Source organism: Mobula birostris, chromosome 7 (genome assembly GCF_030028105.1).
Source record: "Mobula birostris isolate sMobBir1 chromosome 7, sMobBir1.hap1, whole genome shotgun sequence".
NCBI lineage: Eukaryota > Metazoa > Chordata > Chondrichthyes > Myliobatiformes > Myliobatidae > Mobula > Mobula birostris.
In genome coordinates, this window is record NC_092376.1 from 87,862,072 (window position 1) to 87,883,644 (window position 21,573).

Consider the following 21,573-nt stretch of genomic DNA (forward strand, 5'->3'; position numbering starts at 1 on the left):
ATGCACTTCAGCCCATCTAATCTGTACTGAAATATTAATCTGCCTAGTCCAATTGGCATACACCTAGATCATAGCCCTTCATACCCCTTCTATCCAGTACCTATCAAAACTATTCTTAAATGTTGAAATCAAACCCACATTCACCACTTGCACTGGCAGCTCATTCCACACTCTCACCACCCTCTGAGTGAAGAGATTCCCCCTTGTTCCTCTTAAACATTTCACCTTTCACCTTTAACTCATGACCACTAGTTCTAGTCTCACGAAGCTCAGTGAAAAAAGTTTGCTTGCATTTACTTTATCTATATCCCTCATAATTTTGTATTCCTCTACCAAATCTCCCCTCAACCTTTTATGCTTAAGGGAATAAAGACCTAAACTGTTCAACCATTCCCTATGACTTAGGTCCTCTTTACGACCTGCCCTACCTGTGATTCCATTTGGCAGGAATTGTTAATCTGTTTTCCCACATCCCTCTGTCCCACTGTGCCCCTCAGTACAGTGCCCGACTGCTCTCTGTATAAATCCTACCTTGGTTTTTCCTCCCAATGGGAAGCACCTCACACTTTGTAATTACTGCCTGTTATGCCACTGGACGTTAAGGCAGAACTGAAAGTCCTCTATCTCTGGTGGTGTTCAGGGCTTCCTTGATCATGTTGTTAGCTTTTTCTCAGATTTCACTCCTGTCAGCCATGCAGGTCCTGGGTGGAAATGCAGGAACACCGTCACACTCAGATATAGAAGGATCCTTCATTGCTGTTTCCATAACAATTTTGTTTCACCAGTCAGGGTCGTTAGCCCTGAGCTGAACCCCCGAACCTGGAGGACTGGTGGACTAGTCTTAGTCTGGCCTTTACCCTTTGACCTGTTTGACGTGATTGACCCTATCATGAGCCAAAGCATAAAGCCCTGACACCAGCCCACATAGGATAAGACATGAGAGAATAGGACCAATCAAGTGTGACAGTGGAAAAGTGTGTATGGAACTGGAGGAGATAGCGGAGATACTTAATGAATACTTTGCTTCAGTATTCACTATGGAAAAGGATCTTGGTGATTGTAGGGATGACTTACAGCAGACTGAAAAGCTTGAGCATGAAGACATTAAGAAAGGGGATGTGCTGGAGCTTTTGGAAAGCATCAAGTTGGATAAGTCACTGAGACTGGATGAGATATACCCCAGGCTACTATGGGAGGTGAGGGAGGAGATTGTTGAGCCTCTGGCGATGACCTTTACATCATCAATGGGGATGGGAGAGGATCTAGAGGATTGGCGGGTTGCAAATGTTGTTCCCTTTTTCAAGAAAGGGAGTAGAGATAGCCCAGGAAATTATAGACCAGTGAGTCTTAGTTCAGTGGTTGGTAAGTTGATGGAGAAGATCCTGACAGGCAGGATTTATGAACATTTGGAGATGCATAATATGATTAGGAATAGTCAGCATGTAAATACAGATGCAAAAACTCCATTTAAGAATTCCCCCATCCCTTTTGGCTGCATGCGTAGATGACTGTTCTGATCTTCCAATGGACCAGTTTTGTCCCTTGCAATCCTTTTGCTCTTAAAATAGTTGTAGAAGCCTTTGGGATTCTCTTTCTAAATGGACATTGAACCCACAAACAGGACCTCACTACTTTCTTTTATTTATTTTTGCACTATTTGCTTTAATCTAACAACTTAAAATACATAAACACGAGAAAATCTGTAGATGCTGGAAATTCAAGCAACACACACAAAATGCTGGTGGAACGCAGCAGGCCAGGCAGCATCTATAGGAAGAAGTACAGTCAACGTTTTGGGCCTGACGAAGGGTCTCGGCTCGAAACATCGACTGTACCTCTTCCTATAGATGCTGCCTGGCCTGCTGCATTCCACCAGCATTTTGTGTGTGTTAATTTAAAATACGTATACATATATATACTTACTGTAATTCAATTTTTTTCTGTATTTATCATGTATTGCATTGTACTGCTACTGCAAAGTTAACAAATTTCATGAGATATGCCAGTGATAATTAACCTGATTCTGATGCACCTTCAGAATCAGAATCAGGTTTAATATCACTGGGATATGTCATTAAACCTGTAATGTTGAACCTTGTCTGCTGGAGCAGCCGTGTCTTCTTTTAGCCCTCCTGATTTCCTTCTGAAGTCTTCTCTTGAATTTCTTATACACCTCAAGTACCTCATTTGCTCCTTCCTGCCTATACTGCTGTGTACTTTCTTCTTTTTCTTAACAATTGCCTCAATAGCTTTCAAAAACCAAGGTTTCCTAAACCTGTTATCCTTGCCTTTTATTCTGACAGGACATATGAACTCAGTACTCTCAAAATTTCACTTTTGAAAGCCTCCCACTTACCAAGTACACCTTTGCCAGAAAATAACCTGTGCCAAGCCACACTTGTCAGATCCTTTCAGATAGCATCAAAATTGGCCTTTCTCCAATTCTGAATCTTAATCTGAGGACCAGACCTATCCTTCTTCATATTTTACCTCAAAACTAATGGCATTATGATCACTAGATGCAAAATGTTCCACTACACAAACTTCTGTTCCCTATTCCCTAATTCCCTAATAGGAGATCTAGTAGGGCACTCTCTTCAGTTGGGCTCTCTATGTACTGATTAAGGAAACTTTCCTGAATGCTTTTGACAAAATTTTACAGTTTGGGAATCCCAGGCAATATATGGAAAATTAAAATCACCTATTATCCCAAACTTAAATTTCTTGCAACGGTCTGCAATCTCTTTATAAATTTTCTCCTCTCATTCACACAGACGATTGGGTGGTCTATAATATAATCCTATTAACGTGGTCATCCCTTTCTTATTCCACAGCTCCACCCACGTAGCCTCAGTAGCCGAGCTCTTCAGTCTATCCTGACTGATAATTGCTGTGACACTTCCTCTGACTAGTAACGTCACCCCTTCCCCTTTAATCCCTCCCGTCTGTCATGTCTAAAACAAAGGAGCGCCAGAATATTGGGTTGCCAGCCCTGCTCCTCCTGCTGCCAAGTCTCACTAATGATTACAGTGTCATAATTCCAGGTGCTGATCCATGCCCTAAGCTCAACCCTGTCTCCTACAATACTTCTTGCATTGAAATACACACAGCTCAGAACATTAGTCCCACCATGCTCAACTTTTCACTTCCTGACTTTGTATGTTGGCTTAAAAGCATCTCTGCTCACAACCCCTGCACCAGCAGTTCTGGTACTCTGGTTCTCATCCCCCTGTAACTCTACTTTACTCACCCCAGGCAGCAGTAGCGATCCTTCCCACAAGGATATTAGTCTCCCTTCAGTTCAGGTGCAAATGAATCCTTCTGCACAGTTCCCTCCTTCCCTGGAAGAGCCCAAAGATCCAAAAATATGAGGTCCTCCCTCCTGCACCACCACCGTAGCCATGTGTTAAACCGTATGATCTCCCTAATTCTGGCTTCACTCGCACGTGGGACTAGTAGCAATCCTGGAGGTCCTACCCTTTACATCTAAATGCCTCAAAACTGTCATTGGTACTAAAATGGACCACAACCTCTGGCTGCTCACCCTCCCAATTAGGAATGCTGTGGACTCGATCTGAGATGTCCCTGACCCTGGCACCTGGGAGACAAGGTACCATCTGGGAATCTTGTTCACATCCACAGAACCTCCTGTCAGTTCCCCTTACATATGATCCCCTATCAGTACAGCTCACGTTTTCTCCCCCCTTCCCTTCTATACAGAGCCAGACTCAGTGCCAGAGACCTGACCACTGTGACTTTCCTCTGCTTGGTTATGCCTCATCCCAACATCACCCAAAGTGGTATGCCTCTTGTTGAGGGGAATGACTTCAGGGATACTCTGCACTGGCTGCCTGTCCTCTATCCCCTTCCCGACAGTCACCAAGTTACCTGTGTTTTGGGTGTAACTACCTCCCTGTATGTCCTGTCAAGGAATCCCTTCGCCTCTCGAATGATCCGGAGTTCGTCCAGTTCCACCTCCAGCTCCTTAACGTGGTCTGAAAGGAGTTGCAGCTGGAAGCACTTCTTGCAGGTGTAATCATCAGGGACACTTGAAGTTTCCCTGCCTTTCCACATTCCCCAAGAGAAGCATTCCACTGCCCTGCCAGACCTGCTTGCTCTACCTGTGCAATCAGAAAGAAATAAAGAAAATTAAATGAAAAAAAATCTACATACAGTCTTTTCCTGTTCTTGCTTAAGTCTGTTGAGTCAACTCTTCACTCTTCACTCTAACACTGTCCCACTCACATAATGCTGCTCTGCTTAAACCAGACTTCTTTTTCTTGGCCCCTGCCAAGTGCCTAATCAAACACAATCCAATATCTCCTTTGGAACTGTGGTGTCCAGAATTTGGAAAGTTAATACCATCCTTTTGCTTCCTGGACTGCCGAGTGTTTTCAAAATCCTCCTCCTTTTCTGAATTTCAATATCTGCAACTTTCACTATCCTACAGTGCCAGTATTGTTATTTGTCCTCACCCCTTTTATTATTCATTTCCTTCTGATTGCATCTTTCCCACCTGGTTGAGGCAGATCAACAAATCTTCCCCATTTTCTCCCAGCAGGCACCACCATCTCCACTGCTATAATTTTCCTGTGCTGCTCGGCACTGTATCACCAATGCTCTCCTTGTTCTCTTTATGTCTTCAACTTCCCTGCAGGTTAAAATATTTTTAATTCCTAATTTTTCCTCATCTTATCAAATGTCATTACCCTGACATGTTATGTTTCCTTCTCCATAGATGCTGCCTAACTACTACGTACTGTAGATCCAACTTTTACAGTTATCTTTGCTTGAGTAAATAAACCATCTGTTTCCAAAGGCCTGTGTGTAGATATAAGGTCATTAGAAATTGAATCAGTTGTGAGATGAGGAAACTTAGTTTTGCACAAGTGATAGGAATTTTGACCCTCCATGGGTGATTTGAACTGATTAAATAATGGCTTTCAAACTGGTATTAGATGAATACTTGGAATGGGGTTACAGGGACCGGGCAGGGAGTCAAACTAACTCGATTGCTTCTCAGAAGAGTTGAGCCCAGAGCTTCCTTTAACACCATGAAAGTATTTTGTTTGGGAAATTTCACTAGGATTTTAAAGGATGAAAGGAAAGAGATTAATCAAAAAATTCACATGGCAGACTGAAGACAGAGTAAACGATTATTATGTGGATTGTGGAACAAATTTGCTGTCCACTCTTAGAGATCAGATGTGTTTTATTGTTTAACTGTAGGGTGGTTGAGCCGATTTTTCTGGTTCTACCTGGGTTAATATAGGTGACTCTTTGAGTTGATGTGTTGTGATGTGTTCACGAATGATTAATGACTCGGATAATCACAGAGGGTTTTCCAAGTGATGGCTTGCACTTGCTTGCAAGAATAACAGAGAATCAATAAAGATAATTAAAATCTTCCCATCTGGTAATATAAAAAGTGCAAAAGCACACCGAGAATGGTGATTAGTTGTCCATTTTTTAGCAAATGGGAAACCTGGCAGATCAAAGTCCATTGCAATAAAAACTCCCTTCATAAAATTCTGCATTTTTAAGAGGCAGCCAGAGGCACAGAAGGAGCAAATAAAATCTTTAAACGGCAGTTTGAGTTCTGTTAATTGACTTGCTGCTTATCCATCATGATGCAAACTGCATGGAAAAAAATTGCAGCAATTAATCAATGCTACAATCTGATCTTACAGCATCTAAAGTCACTTCAACCAAATTCCTTATATACGGATATCTGCTGATCCCTGTATTGTGCATGGGTACAAGACTCATTTCCCCTTTTATGGCTTTCTCCTTGTGTCTAGGTTCACATTTGGTCTGGGTATAAATGCAATATATGGCTTTGAAAGATAAAGGATTTTAGCAAAGCTGATTTTAATGGAAATATACTTTTAACCATCCATTCTTTCATTATTCTTTCTCACATTGGCTTTTTAACCAATTCAAACTGGGAGAAATCCCTTCTGTTTATGTTACTTATCAAATCTCAGTTTTATGTTTCTTCCATCGTTTTGGCTTCAGCCCATTTTCTTTCTTGATTTTATTCTCCCAGTTTTCTTTTGCCTTTGTTTGCCTAAGATAATTGCTGCAATTACAGATTTCTTAGAAATTTAAAACCCGGTTTAAAGGTTTACATAAGGTCATAGATCCAGAATAAGGGCCTTTGGGGTTCCCTGAGTCAGCTTTGCCATTTGATCATGGCTGATTTCTTTTTCCCTCTCAATTCCATTCTCCGGCCTTCTCTCCAGAACTTTTGATGCCCTGTATAATCAAGAACCTATCAACTTTTGCTGTAAAATATACTCAATGACATATCCCCCACCCTCTAGCTAAAGAAATTCCTTCTCTTCTAACAGGACACCTTTATATTCTGAGGCTGTGCCCTCTGGTTCTAGACTTTTTGACTATTTGAAATAATCTTCTCCATTTCCACTCTATCTAGGCCTTTCAATATTCAACAAATTTCATCGAGATCCCCCTTAGGCTACGTCCACACTACGCCGGATAATTTTGAAAACGCCGGTTTCGAGTAAACACGACAGGCGTCCACACTAAGCGTTTTTCAAAATATCTCTGTCCACATTAGATGGATATTTGGGTGAATCTTCTCCTACTGGGCATGTGCAGGACACACAGAAAACAAGCGAAGAGGAAACGATGTACTTGGTGCGCGTTTGTCCAGTTACAGAGTAGAAAAACTTAAAAGGACTTGCTCTTGGCTCTCGCGCAGGAGGACTTAAAACTAAAAAAAAAACAAATACTGGAGCGTATGGAGGCAACCGACAGGGAGTTCACAGACAGTATGACCCAGCTGACGACGAACATTGAAAAACTGACTAACTCTGTTGCATTAATAAAGCACCTTGTTAAATGTATAAAACGTCTGCATCGGTGTTATCTTGTATTTCCAGACAATGTTACATTAGGCTGTTACACATCTATTGTCAGAGAAGTACTTGCATAAATAGGTGAACCACCTTCATACAAGAAAGGACAGAAAACAGGGCAAAGTGAGTATAGTTATTTATTCAGTAAGCTATGGGTCAAAGTATTTGGTGAGTACATTTCTAACCCTCCTGGCTTCAGTCTCGTTGCCGTCTGTTCTGAAATTTTTAGGGGGGTGCATTCAAGAAGACAACAAAATGCCGCGCTGCAGCTATCTATTCCAGCACGTCATGACAGTGTTTTTAAATAGTCAAAAAAGCTCACTTTACAATTTAACTCTCACGCCGTTCACACTGCGCATTATAACAGCTTGCGCAGTACCAAGCAGAAGCAGAAAAAGCATTGTTGTTGTGGTGTTGTCATGACAGCGTTTTTAAATCTCTCCGGTTACCCGTACAGACTACAACAGATATTAAGCGTTTTCAGATTTATTCACTCTGGAGATCGTTTCTGAAAATCTCTGTTTTCGGGGGATGAAAACGCCATTTCAGTGTGGACAGGAGGTCAAAACGAAGAGAAAAAGCTTCATTTTCAAAATTATCCAGCGTAGTGTGGACGCACCTCTGATCTTCTAAACTCCAATGAGGAGCAGCTCAGAGCCATCAAACACTTTTCATATGTTAATCCTGGGATCATTCAACTCAGGAAGAAATGCCAGCACATCCCTTCTTAGAAATGATGCTCAAAACTGCTGACAATAACCTAAATGTGGTCTGACCAATGCCGTATGAAGTCTTACCAATGAGCAGCTCCATATATAGTTTCAACATCGCATTCTTGTTTTGATGTTTCAGCCCTCTTGAAATGATTGTTAATGGTGCTTTTGGCTTTCTTACTACCAATTCAACCTGCAATTTAACTATTACAGGATCCTGCGCTAGGATTTATAAGTCCCTTTGAAACTTTGAATTCAGTCCCCATTCAAAAAGTAGTCTGCACCTTTAATCTGTGATCTTTCTTCCAAAGTGCACTTTCCCACACAGTATTCCATCTTCTGCTTCTTTACCCATTAATCTCTTAATCTCTCCTTCTACAGACTCTCTGCTTCCTCAACATTACCTGTCCATCTACCTATCATTGCATCAAGTGCAAACTTGGCCAGAAAACATCAAGTCCATCATCCAAATCATTAACATGTAATGTGTAAAGTAGGGGACCCAACATCAGCTCCAGTGGAACAACACTAGTCACCAGCAGCCAACCAGAATTGACCCCTTTTCTTCCAACTCTGTCTTCTGCAGGTCAACCAATCTTCTGTCCATGCTAGTATTTCCTGTAATATCCTGAGTTCTTATCTTGTTTAGCAGTATCATACAAAAGTACAAAGTGCAAAGTAAATTTATCATCAAAGTACATACTGTATAGTGTATGCCATCATTTACCACCCTGAAATTCATTTTATTTGGTGGGAATTCACAGTAAACAGAAAGAAACACGATAGAATCAATGAAAAACTGCACACAACAACGAGAGACAAACAATGTGCAAAAGAGGACAATACATATTGATAACATGAGCTTTAGAGTCCATAGGTTGTGGAATCAGTTCAGTGATTGCAGTACGTGAAGTTATCCACTCTGGCTTGAGAGTCTGGTGTCTGAGGGGTAATAACTGTTCCTGAACCTGGTGATGAGACCTCAGTCTCCTGTACTGCATTCCTGATGGCAGCAGAGAGAAGAGAGCATGGCCTGGATGGTGGGGTCCTTGATGATGGATGCTGCTTTCATGTGACAGCGCTCACAGGTGGGGAGAGCTTTACCTGTAATGGAGTGGCCTGTATCCATTACGCTTACTTGGCTTTTCCATTCAAGGACATTGGTGTTTCCATACCAGGCCATGTGCAACGACTTATCAAAGGCCTTCTGAAAATCAGGTAAACAACATCCACCGACTCTTCTTTGTTAGGATGAGATAAACCCAACACTGAACTAACAATGTCTGAAAGAGAAGAGTAGGGGTTACACAGATTGCTGTCACAGGAAACTAGGAGAGGTTGAGAACAGCTTCAGGCTGGGCAGCGAGGTCTCGGTCTGGAGCGTATCACTAGGCGGCGAGGTCTGGGCCCAGAGTATATTGCTGCAGCAAGGCCCAGCCTTAATGCAAGGTACGATTTGCTGTTTGGACAATTTAAACACTGGCACAGATAGACTGGAAAGTCAGTGTGTTGGGACTGGAGGCGAGGGTCGGGTCGTTTTCATTCTGAGGCTGTGAGACTGTCTTGGCTGCAGTGCTTCATGTCTGCGAGCTTCATGGCACTGTGCCCCACTAATACGACGAACTAAGACTGAGGAACTTGGATCCATGGACTCAAGTTGGTTCAGAATTCTGCTGCTCGTTTCTATTGTTTGCATGATTTGTATTTTTTCTCTTTCTTTGCACATTGAGTATTGGTCTTTATTTTATATTTTTGTTACTGGGTTCTTTCGGGTTTCTTGCTTTATAGTTGCCTGTAAGGAGACGCATCTCAATGGTTGTATAATTTATATATACTTTGATAATAAATGTGTTTTGAGTCTTGGCATCTTTGAAAGAGTTGCAAACAAAATATTAACAGTTAAGAAAAATGGTGCCACTGAACTTTTAAATGAATTTGAAAAATTTACATTCCCAAAGAAGACACATTGACAGAAAAATAATTTTACTACTTTTATACAATCATTCAAAAACATTGCACTATCCCTAATGTTGCATTTCTTAAAAGCCCCATAAATATAATCTTCTTTTGTGAGTTTTGCATTGCTGTGTTGTCAGGTCTCCACACAGCATCAGCTTTAACACATCTTATTTCATTGATCCGTTGGAAAGTCCCACAGCCTTTAGAATCACAGTTACAAGCTCAACAACCAGCCCTTGCATGTCAGAAGCAGCACTCTTCCAGCCACTGGAGAGTGATTCAGTTTTAAGGATGGATGCTATAAATACAGCAGAAGGAAGAATGAGTCCTTCACAGGTGAGTATGAACATTAGATATAGGAGCAGAACTAGCTCACCTGGCCATCGCGTCCTTCCCTGACATGCTGCTGATGAATGGTGCCTGCAGAAGGTCTTACCCAATTCCTTGAGACCGTTCTCTGTTCAAGGGAGACCCTCCATCTTTACAAGGAGGCACTTCAAACACCCTTTTAAAAATTATTCTGTACAAGCCTGCAATAGTACAAACCCATGCTCCTACTATGCCTCCTTCTGTAGTCTGAAGCAAAGAGAGATGAAGCCTTCTCTGCTGCTGTATGCATGCGCTGGAGCAGTGCACAGCAATGCTTGAGTTGCAGCAGGTTTACAATAATTCTGAGGTTTAGAAGTTGAGATTGACCATGTCAAAGAACGCTTTGGGTAAACCACTGCAAGTATGGATGGCCCTTTCTTTAAAGGTTGCAGGAGTTAAAACAGACACATTTTCAAAGTTTCAAGGTACATTTATTATCAAAGAATGTATAAATCATACAACCTTGAGATTTGTTTGCTTACAGGCAGTCACAAATGAACTGTTGTTTCTAGGTGTGTTGAACAATTGCTTATGACGCTTAAGTCATATCAATCATAAAATTAAATTCAATTCATTCTGACAGAAGATATCACCTTCAATAAAATTGAGAACAATTCATCCTTCCTTGCTTCAATAAAGACTTATTTTGGGAGTACATTACAAAGCTACTGTTGAAATGCACATTTAAAGAAATGGCAATTCTGACCCACTGGCTCAAACATTCATTCTCACAATGTGGAAAAAAATAGGCTTAACCTGCACTTGAATAATATTACTCTGATTTCCAAGCACCTATATTTAATTAAATATCTAATCTACTTGTTGAGAAACATTTCCTGCTGTCATCCTTCTCAATTTTCATCAACTGAAATGTGTCTAAATTTCAGGATTTCCACCCTTCACCAATGGCAGGCTGGTGATTTGTTTCCAGGTTAGGATTGCATGCATTTTTATGAGAAACCTACTGCCTCTGCCCTTCCTGTTGGCAGATGCCAGAGGTTTGGAAAGTGCTGTTGGGTTTGCTTGAGTGAGTTATATCTGATAAGAGAAGCACAGACAAGATGCTGGAGGAATTCTGCAGGTCAGGCAGAATCTACAGAAGTGAATTACTATCACCCATTGTCGTCTCACTCAATCTCAGTGGAAAAAGCCTGCATGCATTTACCCTGTCTAGTCCTCTCATAGTTTTGTATACTTCTAGCAAATCTCCCCTCAATCTTCTACATTCTAAGGAGTAAAGTCCTAAGCTAGTCAACGTTTCCCTATAATGCAGGTCCTCCAGTCCTGGCATCATTCTTGTAAGTTCTTTTCTGCACTCTTTCAATCCTGTTTACATCTTTCCTGTAAGTAGGTGACCAAATATAGATGCATTACTCCAAATTAGGGCTGACTAATAATTTCAACGTAACATCCCAACATCTGTACTCAATACATTGATTTTTGAAGTCCAATGTGTCAAAAGTTTTCTTTATGACCCTATCTACCTGTGACACCACTTTAAAATAATTATGGATTTGTGTTCCTGGATCCCTCTGTTCTATTGCACTCCTCACTGCCTAAGCACTCACATGTTAGATCTATCCTGGTTGGTCCTCCCTAAATGCAACACCTCACAATTTTCTGCACTATCTTACATCTGCCATTTTTCAGCCTAATTTTCCAGCAGGTCTAGATCCCGCCACAAGCTTTGATAGTCTTCCTCACTGTCCACTACATCCCCAACCTTGGTGGCATCCACAAATCTGCAGATCCAGCTTACTGCATTATCATTCCGATTGTTGATATAGGTGACAAACAACAGCAGACGTACGGAATCAGTAGGTGAAAAACACTAGGAATATGCTGAATTAAAAGTGGAAATTGAAAGACTTTGGAACATGAACAGGGTATACATTGCCCCAGTAGTAATATCTACAAGTGGTATCATCACAAAGTCACTACACTATAGCATTTAACAATTTGGTCTACACAGTAATATTTATGTAAATCTCCAGAAAGCCACAATGCTAAACACCACTAGAACAGAAGGAATGCTTCTAGCAATTGAGAAATGAGTGTGCTTGGCTATGCCCATACCACTGGTTTTACCTGCTTGAGATGAGAGAAAATAATAATAATATAACACTATTGTATTAATTAGAATGACTTACAGGAATGCGAGAGAACTTTTTCCATTACAAACATCTGACATGAATCTAGTCAATAGTCAGAGAGCCACAGCAAGGTCTAAGGCTACAAAACCAATTCTGAAGTCTACTGGTGGCCAGAATTCATTACACACTTGTCAATTTGGAACAGCTTGCGATTCAGTTGCCAGTGCAGAGATCACATTTTGATAACAAGACAAAAAGACAAAAGCAGTTTCAAATGACAACAGAAGTGAGGAATGAAGAACAAAAATTAATTTAAGCAATAAGAAACAAAGATTATACGGTATCCATTCTGTAACAGAAGTAAACAGACTCTTGAATAAAGGTGTTGATTGACAACTAATGCACTAATGTGTGAATTGATACTGCAGCAGTCTGTTTGACAATGAGTCAAAACACAAGTACAGTCAGATACCAATGATAGAGAGCATTGTTAAACTGAAAATCTGGTCTGAATTACAGAAATGAGGAAATTATAAAAAGTACAGCTAATATCATTGTAACAAACTCTGAAAAAGTAAGATTTATATGAATGAACTGATTGAGACAATTCATACTAGATTAGGAGATTTTTTTCTGTACTGATACTTCAGAGTTGCATCTTGTCACATAGCTGAAAAATTATAACACGTATAAACTCATTTTCCAAATTTATTGATGGCCTATCAACAATTTTTGAAGTACATGTAGACTTGTGTGAAAGAGGAAAATAAATATCATGGTACTGTCGATTGCCACTTAAAATGGTTTAAGTTAAAACACAAGGCCCGAGATCTATATTCTCTGGAGTGCAGGAGAAAGGGGGGTGACCTCAGGGAAGTTTAAACAATCCTGAAGGATATGGATAAGGTGGATTCCAAAATTTGAGGACACAGATGCAAGATACAAGGGTACAATTTAAAATAAAAAGACCTGAGAGGCAACATTCTTTACACAGAAGGCAGTGAGTACATGGATGAATTGCCATATGATGTTGTCGAGGCAGGTACAACTGCAATGTTTAAGATGTAGTTGGATAAGCAAATAGAGGAGAGAGGCTTAGAGGGTTATAGGCCAAATGTGGGAAATGGGAACTAGCAGGAGGATGCTGTGTTTGGCATAGAGCAATCAGGCCAAAGGCACTGTTTTTACGCTGTATAACTTTATGGCTCTAAGGCTCTTTGGCATGGGTTCATGCATCACAACCGAATGTGCCAAACATGAGGTAACATCTTTACATGCATCTCAAAGCAAAACTGAAGAACTTGTTTCTGACACTTTCCCTGAATTTTAATCAAATCTTTTCACATACTTTATCAAAACAAATAGTATCAGAAATGTATTTCATTTTATTCATTTATATTCAAATGGAGCAAATGAAAGATCAGTCAGAAAAAAATTATGGAAGCTCTTAAGAAGAATTAAGGAGTGGCATGGCCATGCAGTGGCTAGTGGCTTTCAGACCAGCAATGGGGATTCAACACCAGTGCTGCACAAGGGTTTGGCTCTATCCCCTGTTCTATTCCTTATACTTCATGGCTGCATGGCCAGTTTCTGCACAAACTCCATCTACAAGTTTGTAGGTGATACCACCACAGTGAGTCACATCTTCAATAATGATGAACTGGAGAATGAGAGTTTAGCAACACGGTTCCATGACAACAATCTTCCCCTCACTGTCAGCACAACAAAGGAGCTGGTCATTGTAAACACAAAAGGGCATTGTTTCAGGGAGGGTGTTTGTCTGGCTGTCTGCATCAGTGGTGCTGACATTGAGAGGGTTGGGAGCTTAAAGTTCCCAGGAGTGAGCATCACCAATAGCTTGTTCCAGTCCAACCACGTTGATGTCATGACCAAGACAGCTCACCAATGCCTCCACTTCTGCAGGAGATTAAAGAAGACTCATGCTCCTTAGGACTCTTCACAATTTTTACCAAAGCACCAGAGGAAGTATCCTATCTGGATGCACCACAGCTTGGCATGGAAACTGCCCAAGAATTGCAGATACAGCTCAGTACGCCACAGAAACCAATCTCCCCTCCACGGACCCTGCCTCAATAAATCATCTAGTATCGTCAAAGATCCTACCCGCTCATTCAGAAATCATCTCATTGTCCATACAAGCTCTTGCGCCTGTAAAAGCATTATATAAATATAATTTCAGGATCGGAATCAGGTTTAACATCGCTGACATATGTCGTGAAATTTGTTAACTTAGTGGCAGCAGTTCAATGCAATACATGATAATATAGAAAAAAATAAGTAAATCATTACACTAAGTATATATATGTATATTAAATAGTTAAGTTAAAATTATTGCGAAAACTGAAATAATATATATTAAAAAAGGGAGGTAGTGTTCAAGGGTTCAATGTCCATTTAGGAATCAGATGGCAGAGGGGAAAATGCTTTTTCTGAATCGCTGACTGTGAGTCTTCAGGCTTCTGTACCTCCTACCTGATGGTAACAGTGAGAAAGGGGCATGCCCTGGGTGCTGGGGGTCCTTAATAATGGATGCTGCCTTTCTGAGACACCACTCCCTGAAGATGTCTTGTGCAGAGGCTAGAACCTGTATGCCCTCCTCTCTATCTGGGATTCTACCAACAATGGTTGCAATTTTAGCTTTATGTTAAGCAAGTCTAGATAAAATGCATCCTAAATGTCATTACAAGCACACAGACAGATATCTCTGATGGTGTTAGGATAATGTTTATGTGCTTGACCTGCAGAGTATTCAGAGAAGGGGCATGGAAATAGCAGACTTGTTTGAAAATGACTTTGTCGATGTGGCATTTGCTTTTGGTGCATCACATTGATTTACAGCAGATAATTATTGGCTGAAATTTCTCATTTATCAGTGTTCTATCAGCCACTTATGCTGCAGTCTAAATGGCATATCAGGTTTTCGTGTAATAAGAAGCTTTGCTGAATGGTTGAGGTCATAAACATGTGACTTGATTTACTGTGTATACACTCCAAGTGAGCGAAAAACAGGGGCTGCTGTGGAGAGGTGTTTACATTTACTGATGAGGCAGAGTCAGTTGGTTCAACAAGGAAAATCTCATTGCCCAGAGACAGACTACAGACCTTATTTTACAAAACAGACTTGCAAGACCTGTTGCCATTGCAAGGCTTGAGCATCATTCCAGTAACTAGACAAGCCTGATGCACCCATCAGTCCTTTTCTCTGGTGCTCCCCTATGTCAGAGGTGCTATTACAACAGAATTCTGAGGCCTTGTTAATAAATATTCCATCTCATGGCTATAAAGTTAATTTGTCAGCAAGACAGATTAATTTAAATGTCTTTTTGTGAAAATAATGGAAATAAGCTGTAGTTTCAGGTTAAATCCTTTTACAAAGTTGCATTCTTCTTTCTAATCCACTTGATTCCTCCCCTTCATCCAATAAGTCTGCCTCATTTCCAGGGCCATATGCGCAACAGACTGAATATTAACGCCCAAAACTAGTAAGTTCGGGTCATATTTGAGATGAAAATGCATAATGACAGCTCCGTGAGTCAATCCCATTTAATGGAGGTGCTACATGGGCCATCCAGTCACTCATCTGTGGAAGCAAGATGGCTCTTTAAGTATTATCACAATGCTAATTGTCTTCATTCCATTTAACACACACATAATTCCAGAACTTCATTAATATCCTAGGTGAAAAAAACTGAATTGCTCAGGTCGAATCTTGCTCAGGTCCAGGAGAATTGAGAATTTTTTGCCCAGGCAATGCAAACAAACCAACTCACTGTGCATAGTCTATACATAGTTTCCCAAACAACTGGATGCCCTGACTAGCCCTGTGCTTTCAATCCCCATCAGAATCACTGTTTGCACCCAAGTGCTGACATCCTCTGCAATTTGTGAGCACTATCTGATCATTGTCCATTGTTTGCCCAACTACTATCAAACACTCACAACTCGATCCAAGCTGCACTGAGCAGCAACAGCATTATGTCACTATCAGATGTACCAATATACCATCATTGTTCACCAATGCATCCTGCCCTGATCAGTATTAGATACCCTTAACACAGTTGGAACAACTTTACCCCTGTTCCAAGCCACAAAGTCCCACTTGGATGCAGACTCACACTTCCCCAAACCTCAGACTGTTTCTTGCCCCCAAGCCGCACAGGATCCAATCCTATGTGATTGGGAATAGTGCTCCACACTATCAGGGAAACCTTTCAAAGTGATTTCCAAATTATTGACCTTTTGCCAGTACCTCTTCTTCTTCTTCTTCTACTCTACTTCCGACTGTTTAGACGCATCTGAGTGTATTATAGCCCTCTGCAGGATGTATAATTAATTATAGAACTTCAAGGAACTCAAATTCTCGAATACAACCTAGTGTCAAGTATAAACTGAATGATAGACTCTTCAATCAGATGTTGAAGATTGAATAGAAAACCAAAATAAATTTAAGCCAGATAGCCTCTTGAATAGCATGCTTCTTTCAATTTTGTATTGATTACAGCTCAGCAAAACATGCTGGACTGTCTCTGGGCTACCACAGTCACATAATCCAGTAGGATGTTTTCCTATTATCTTTAAATAATAGTTTAGCTACAATGCCCCAACCTAAGTCTTGTAAATTTCACCATATCGCTACGACTTAAAAGGTAACAGTCTGAGACCTTTTTAGCTAGTAGGTGACTAGAAAAATAATGCCTGCCCCTTAATTCATTTTTCCAATCCTCCTGCCACTTCTTCTCTGTACCTTTTTTAATCCTACTTCTCAATTCTACTCTGTCTAGGGGAACTCTAATTTCTACTTGCCTGCTCTGTAAGGAAGACTTTGCAATGCCATTCACAATTTCATTTCCTTCCACCCTAGCATGCCCAGGTATCCATGAAAATCTAACTGCACAACACATCTTCCCTACTCTAAACAACACTAAGAGAATCTCAATAACTATTTCAGCACGAGCTTTTGATTTATTCCCTTTTATAGCCTCTAAGGTAGCAACAGAACCTGAACAGATGATAACCCTACGTGGTCGAGAGTCTTCTATCCACCATAAGGCCCAGAGGATTGCTAATAATTCTGTTGCAAAGACAGAAACACCATCTGAAACCCGGTGACCAATCTTAACTCCAAGTTGAGATGCATACATCCCAAATCCTGCCCTACTGCTCTCTGGGTCTACTGAGCCATCAGTAAAAATCTTCAGATGAGATCCCCATTTATTATTTAAATATTCATTTGTGATCAACGCTGATGAAATTGCACTGCTTCCTTTAAGCTGAAAAAGGAGGAATAGGTCTACTTCTGGTTCTGGAAAGAGCCAAAAAGGGACGGGTGGCAAGCAATTTTGGTCAACTATGTCTTCCTCAGTCAGTTTCAATTTCACAGCCTAGTTGTAAACCAAATCTAAAAATGGGTATCTTTTAATTTTACTTTGGTGCTCTGACTTCCCCTGCAAAAGACACTTTGATGGACAGCTGTGATTGAATCCATTTAGTTTTACCCAATACTGCAGGCCCAACTGAATTCATCTTAAATGCAGAGGCACTTCTCCCATCTCCACACGTAATGCTTGGGCTGATGTTGTTCTAAAAGCTCCACAACAGAGTCTAAGTGCTTTGGACTGCACAATGTCTAGTTTTCCAAGCACTACCGTAGCAGCAGAACCATAAACAATGCAACCATAATCTATAACTGATCTAATCATAGCTAGATATATTAAGTACATAGTTTCCCGGCCTGCTCCCCAGTCGCATCCAGCAATACTTCTCATAACATTTAAGACTTTCTCACACTTTCCAATTGTTTTATCTATATGAACCCTCCAAGTAAGTCTTTCATCAAACCAGACACTTAGAAATTTGAATACCTTGACTTTTTCTAGTGGAGAATTATATAGACACAATTCACAATCAGAAGTCTTTCTTCTAAAGCCAAAAATAATGTATTTGGACTTAGAAGCAGAAATCCTGAAACCCCATTTATTAGCCCAGTTTTCAACTGATCTTAAAGCCTTTTGTACCTGCCTTAATATGTACTTGATGTTTCTTCCTCTTTTCCAGATTGCACCATCGTCTGCAAACAATGATTTGCCAAATCCTGTCCCTACCTGATCAAAGATAGTAAGTATTGTCAGTACCTCCAGTTGAACTCTGTCTTTCTGTGTGTTTCCCCCTTGCCGTCAGTCTGTGGGTTTGTATTGCCATGTGCTCCTGTCCCCACTCCTGCTCTACTCCAGCCCCTGTATATTACTGAGTACTCCGTCTCTCATCTGTTTCTCATTATTACTGTACCTGTATTGCTGCCAGCTGTGTCTCATTGTGCTCCACCTATCATCTGCCTCTCTGTTTATTTCTGAGTGAATTTCAGTCCTGTGTTTTCACCTGTTTGTTGCCAGATTGTGCCAGTGAATTTTCTTGAGCCTTTCCAACATTTGTATCTGTACTCTGTCTGTCTGAATATTGACTCTGTCTGTTTCCTGCCTCTGGTTTTTGGATTTCTCTGGATGTTTTGATCTCTGCCTGAACTGTGTGCACAGTACTGGGTCTGTGATTGGATCCCTGCTCCAGTGCCCTGATACCTTTCCATGATCTCTCCTTCTAACTGCTGCTGTGCACCTTCAACCTATTAATCAGAATGCTTCACTGTGTGAACTCTCTTTTACTGAACCCTATTTGTCAAGGCAATTCAGGAAGTCCATTCCTCAGTAATTCTCAGCCTTACGATATCACACACTCTCACTCAACTTTTTGCAGTGTTCTGAAAACACATAGTGAAAAATAGTAACAATTTATTTGTTAAAACTACTGTTGATAATCTGATTATAGTGTTTGGAAACAATAAACAGGAATGTTCTGGAATGATCCCTTACAATGAAATGTCTAAGGCAAAAGGTGACCTTCTAGTGCCAACATGTGGAAGTTAGAGCATAGATGAACCTTTTGTGCCTTTACCTCTGCAGCGTTCACCACTATTCTGTTTAAACTAGCTTAAACCAATGAAAGGTCATTATGATAGATCTTTGCTCAGTGAAGATGGAGATTTCTTGTTTCCTGCATTGATGAACAGTTTACCTGCTGGATTTATTAATGATTAGAAGTCAAGATGGATGTGAGCCCATAGTAGTTTGGCAGCAACCTCATTTTAGGAGACACAAGTCTCATTTTAGGAGACATTTAGATTCTGCAATCAGTTCCTTACCTCTATGGATGTTTTACTCTCTCTATCTCTGGGATCTGTGATCTCTTGGTTCGTTATTTGGAGGTTCTTGATTGTCTAAAAGCTGAGAAGACCTAACAGTAAATATATTGAGAGGGTGAAAGGGATTCAAAGGGATTTCCCTGCCTGAAGCTATTCTGGAAGAGCAGGAGGCCCAGTTAGTGTGGTACCATGACTGGACTCCCCACCAAACACATAACACTTATCAGTACATCAGAATGTAAGGAACAGTTGTCATTCTAGTGGAATAGCCTGGTGATCTAACTACTGTTTTAAATGTTCTCCTCTTCTCACCCTGACAGCACTCAGTGTTCCAACTCATCAAGGCTTACCTCAACAACAGCTCTCCCTCTTACTACCCACTACTCAGAAAGACAAGGCCACCAAGCTATGGGCAACACTACCACTTCCAAATTTCACTCCAAATTACACACTACTCTGACTTGTAAAATTATTATCTTTCCTTCAGCATCTCTCAGCCAAAGTGCTGGTGCCAAACAGATTGCTTTCTCCTGTGTGATGCGAACTTCTCAAGGTCCTTTGTAGCTGCACTTCTGAAGGGAAGTGACGAATATTACAGTGCACTGCTGTCTGTCGATGGTAGAAATATCAGGAGGGTTCACTCACTCAGAATGTGCAGCATCTGATCTGCCTATATAGACACAGCTTTTCTGTTGCTAATGATGGAGGAGAGATGTCTGGGCCTAGAAACTTGCTTTACAGTGATGCCTAAAAGATGAAATGATTGCAGCCAATGACTACAGCACTCACTTCACTTTCTGCTAGTAATCCATTTATGATTCTTATTGACACAGGGTCACAGAATTAAATGGCACAGCTACAAACTCTTTTTTCAACCCATGCCAACTGATCTAGCCAATATCTCTCTAAATCTTTCCTATCTATTGAGCTGTACAAATATGTTTTAAAGATTGTAATTGTATGCACCTCCACCATTTCCTCTGTCAGATAATTCAATATATCAACCACTCTCAGTGTGAAAAAATTGCCCTGTGGCTCCCATTAAAACTTACCTTCTCACCTTCAACCTATGCTATGAGCCTAGGAATAAAACTGTGAGCATACATCTTATTTATGTGTCTCCTGATTTTATATACCACTGATCAGGTTCCTTCACTCGAAGCAAAACAGTCCCAGCCAGCCTAGTCTCTCCTTCGAACTTAAATCCTCTCGTCCCATCAACGTCCTTGTGAATTGTTTTTACACTCCATTTCCTACACGTTGGTGACCAGGCCTGCACACAATATGCCAGCTGTAGTCTTAGCAATGTCTTGTACAGCTGTAAAGTGGCATCCTGATTCCTGTATTCAATGATTCATCTGCTGAAAGCAAGTGGACCATACGCTTTCTTCATGTCCTGTCTATTTGTGTTCCATTGGTGAGAACTGGTGAGTAATTGATACTTGCAGACTCAAAAATATCTTACATCACTTTGCTGATGATTGAAAATAAATGGATGAGGGAAGCAGTTGTGAAATCCATGGCTGCCTTCCTTTGGGACATACTGGTTATTTGGGGCATGAACTCCAATGAGTTCAATAGTTGAACAGTTGAATACAGTAAATGGTTGTTGCATTGCAAACAGCCAGCTGCACACTCTTAGTGACTGAAAGCCAAACCCTCAGGCTATCTGGTCAAAAGGCAATCTGTGTTATTGAATGTTCATTCACAAATGGTGGCTATCTCTTCAGTCTTGTTTAAAATTTTCAATATGTTTTCTTAGGTGCTCAAACTAACTTAGTAAATATTACAAAAAATAACCACGTCTTCAAACCGGCAGCTGGTCTCTCTCATTCTTTGAATGTAATTGGAGTGCTAATATTAAGTTTAAGTTGTGCTGGCTTGTGCAGCCTGAAAACTGAGAGGTTTGCACAGGACTGCACACCACCTTTGGACACCACAAGGGATAGACCAGAGCAGCACATGGGCAGATATTGTCAAATGAGACCATGCCAGGAAATAGAACATTCAGGGAAGTCCTGGAATAAACTCTGGTGTCGGGTCAGAATATTTACCACCTGGAGTGACAATGGAGCAGATTGGATTTACTTGTTTTCAGTGGATAACACATGCCTGCTAAGCAGCATAGAATGTAGAATAGTACAGCACAGCACAGGCCCTTCAGCCCACAATGTTGTGCCGACCCTCAAACCCTGCCTCCCATGTAAGCCCCCACCTTAGATTCCTCCATATACCTGCCTAGTAGTCTCTTAAACTTCACTAGTGTATCTGCCTCCACCACCTACTCAGGCAGTGCATTCCACACACCAACCACTCTCTGAGTAAAAAACCTTCCTCTGATA